At 35.5% G+C, this 3,314-nt stretch overlaps 1 pseudogene; it reads right to left on the minus strand.

Annotated features, from left to right (window-relative positions):
- Window positions 1-214: 214 nt before the first annotated feature.
- On the minus strand, window positions 215-2,460 carry LOC133759968 (nucleosome assembly protein 1-like 1; annotated as a pseudogene).
- Window positions 2,461-3,314: the final 854 nt, after the last annotated feature.

Genomic DNA, 3,314 nt, shown 5'->3' on the forward strand with positions numbered 1-3,314 from the left:
TTTCATGAGATTTAATATGCTTTAACACATGGGTGAGGTAGTTAGGTAAACAGTACTACCCATTTTAATACATACTAAACAAAAGCTTAAGAATTAGATAAATCATAGAAGCCTGGGGTCTTCTCTCTAGTCCCAAACATGAGGAAATGGAATTTAACTTTTTAATTTTTCTTTTTAAAAAAGTATTACATCATTTAAGTCTTTTTTTTTTTAACACTTGTTTTCTGGTAGCATACTTTTCTGAAGTTGGCACCCTTTTCTTCAATATGATTAACTGGGCACAACCCTTAATTCAAGCTAAGCCTTGCTTCTAACCTAAATTAGTACAAAATTAAGACATTATCTTAGAAAACTAAAATTGTATTTGACATTTTTATTTTAGGCTGTAAAAACAAAAACAAGCAAAACAAACAATAACAAAAAAACTTGAAATAGGCTCGTCAAATGATGTAAATTCATCCTTTCCAGAGAAGCAGAAGGTAGACCCTACCACAAAGAAAAGATGCTTAGTTAATTTAATGGAGGTTACATTTAAAAGTACAGTTAGATATCAAGCTAACTTGAAAATCCTACATTTTGTTGACCTCCATATGGGCAACCAATAACCACTATGAATTAGAGGTTTTTGTTAAAAGTTATATGTCGCCTAAAAATAGAAAAGTCCATTAACAATCTAACAGCTATTGGTTGTGGTCATACTGGAAATTCTTAACCACAAATCTGGTCTCTTTTTTTCTTAAATATGAATTGTTTTAGTATAAATCATTGCATTTCTGTCAAATTAATGAAAGGCACAGCTAATGCAAGCAGACAAATTCATTCAACTACCAACTGAAAAAATACTTTGGTTCTTCAGGGAAAAAAATGAGCAAAACAAAAACAGCTGCAATTCAGAAGCTACACTTTGAAAAACTTCCAGGAGAACCAAACTATATAGCAATGAATGAACATACATGAAAGAATTTGAGCATTCAACATATCTGGCAGGAAAACTATTGTTAAAATGCTAGGTAGAACAAATTGATCTTTAAAGTATGAATTCCTTTCCCTTAAAAAAATTACTGAATCTACCAAGGAAATACAAAAACATAAGGCTGTAAGTAAATAATAGTTGTGTTTAGGCTATTACAGTGCAGGTTATCCTCAAGGCCACATACATCCTGCTTCACTGCTGCTTGCACTCTGCTGGGTTTTGATCCTTCTTTGGCTCATAGTCTGGATCATTTTCCTCATCTCCTTCTTCTTCCCCTTCCTCATCCGCTTCTTCACCTTCTTCATCATAATCATCGTCATCATCTTCAATAGCTTCTCCAGTAAAGTATAACACTGATCTTGGGATTATACGTTCACGTAAAAAGTGACCAATTTCAAAGTCTGCAGCAAGGATAGCTTCAGCAGCATCATCCAAATCTCTCATTCCACTCTCAGGAACTTCAGGAGGGGCAAAAAAAATTTTAAAAAAGAGTCGTTGGAAACTGTTTTAGGCACAGTACGAACTGTCCCACATCCCTTGTGTTTCTGCTTCTTCTTAATGGTTTTCAAAGTGACATTCTTTCCTTTTTTCCAATCTATCTGGCACCCCGTACAACCCATAATTTCTGGTCCGTCAAAAGAAAAAGGATCGGAATCATCTGGTTCTGATCTCATCCTATATGTCTTTGTTAGCACTTCATTTGTGAAATATTCATTGGGTTCAAAGTGAAATTCTAAGACAAAACTCATAGGCTGGCCAGCATCCGAGAACTTCCCTTTAATATCTTCCAAGTGTTTTGGAATATGTTCATCATGTTCCTGCACCATATCACTGAGCAGGTCAACATTCTTAAAAACAGTCAACCAAAATCAGGAATTCCTTTGGGGTCTTCTTTTTCTTCATCTTTTTTCTCATCTTCAGTCTTGGCTTTTTCTTTCAACTCCTCTGAAATTTCATCTTCCTCATCTGGTTTCCATTCACATTCTTCTTCCGTAGGTTCATAAATTGCATTTATAATCTCAAATCGCTTATCAAATAGAGGCTGATAGAGAACAGCATACTTCCTTTCAAGATCATGAACTTTCTCATAGAATTTGGCTTCTATCTGTGCACATTTAACTTGCAGGTTTTTGAGAGCATTCACTCGTCTTTTAACTACCCTAGGCAAGCTTTCAATGTATCCTGTTGGTGTTTCTACCAAACCATCAAGTCCTTCTTGAAGGACTGCAAGAATCTGAGGATTTTGCATCATCTGAACAGTCAGTTGACGCGCTTTGATTTTTGTTTCTTCACCAGTTTCTTCTTCTTCTACTTCTTCAACATCATCCAAATCTTGATCAAGTTCAGACTGTTCTTTGTTGTCAATGTTTGCCATGTTGTAAGAACTCCAAATATCGGCGGCTAGTAGGGAGAGCCAGGCGACCGGAGCTGGGCAGGCAGTGACTCAGGGCGGCAGCGGCGGCGGGAGGAGCAGGAGGCGGCGCCGGGAGCAGATGGCGCTAAAAACCCCTCATGTGGTTTTAAAACAGTGTTCACACACTTACTCTGGGATAATCTATCTGCAAGAAAATGAAAAATTTTTAGACTATTTTAGATTGAAGATGGAGTGTGCTACTTAGATTTGCAAACTCTTTTTTTTTTCCCAAAAGAATGATCTACTTATTCCTGAAAAGAAAAGGAAAAAATCATAGCTCCTCCAAACCTACATGTTCTTCTTCTTCCTAATAGCTACTCTAAGAGCTGTCACTTAAACTGCTATCCCCAGAAGTTAGATCATGTGACTTTGCAACAAAACACAACAAAAAGTCTTTAAAATTGTCTTTTTCTTTTATAAAGGCAATATGCTCATTGAAACAAGATGTCAAAAAAAAAAAAAAAGAAAAAAGAAAAAGAAAGAATAAAGATGTCTATGGCTTCATTCCCCACAAAAGAGACAATATCCCAAATGCAAGGCTTTCTCCAAACCTTAAAGAGAACAGTTCTGAAATTTTCCCCAAATAACTTTTCAATAAAAGAAGGAGAGTTAGAATTATCATATGCATTCTCTAGTAAGTAAGAGAATAATCTTTCTGCTCAAGGTAAAAATACTCTCTGATCGGGTCCAATTCAACAAAATTTTTGCTCCAGGAAATAATATGTTAAAAAATGGAATGGATGCCTATTTAAGACATCAACATTTAATCCTCATTATCAACATTATAATCATAGAATGGGGGCTTCCAAAATTAGAACCCCAAAATAATAACCATGGAATCAAATTCATCTTCAAAGGCAGAACTAAGCATTTAATTAGACTATTTCTGCAAGGAAAGAGCTGGTAAATCAATATGATCTAATAAGC

The sequence above is a fragment of the Lepus europaeus genome, chromosome 5, assembly GCF_033115175.1.
Source record: "Lepus europaeus isolate LE1 chromosome 5, mLepTim1.pri, whole genome shotgun sequence".
In the NCBI taxonomy this organism is placed as follows: Eukaryota; Metazoa; Chordata; class Mammalia; order Lagomorpha; family Leporidae; genus Lepus; species Lepus europaeus.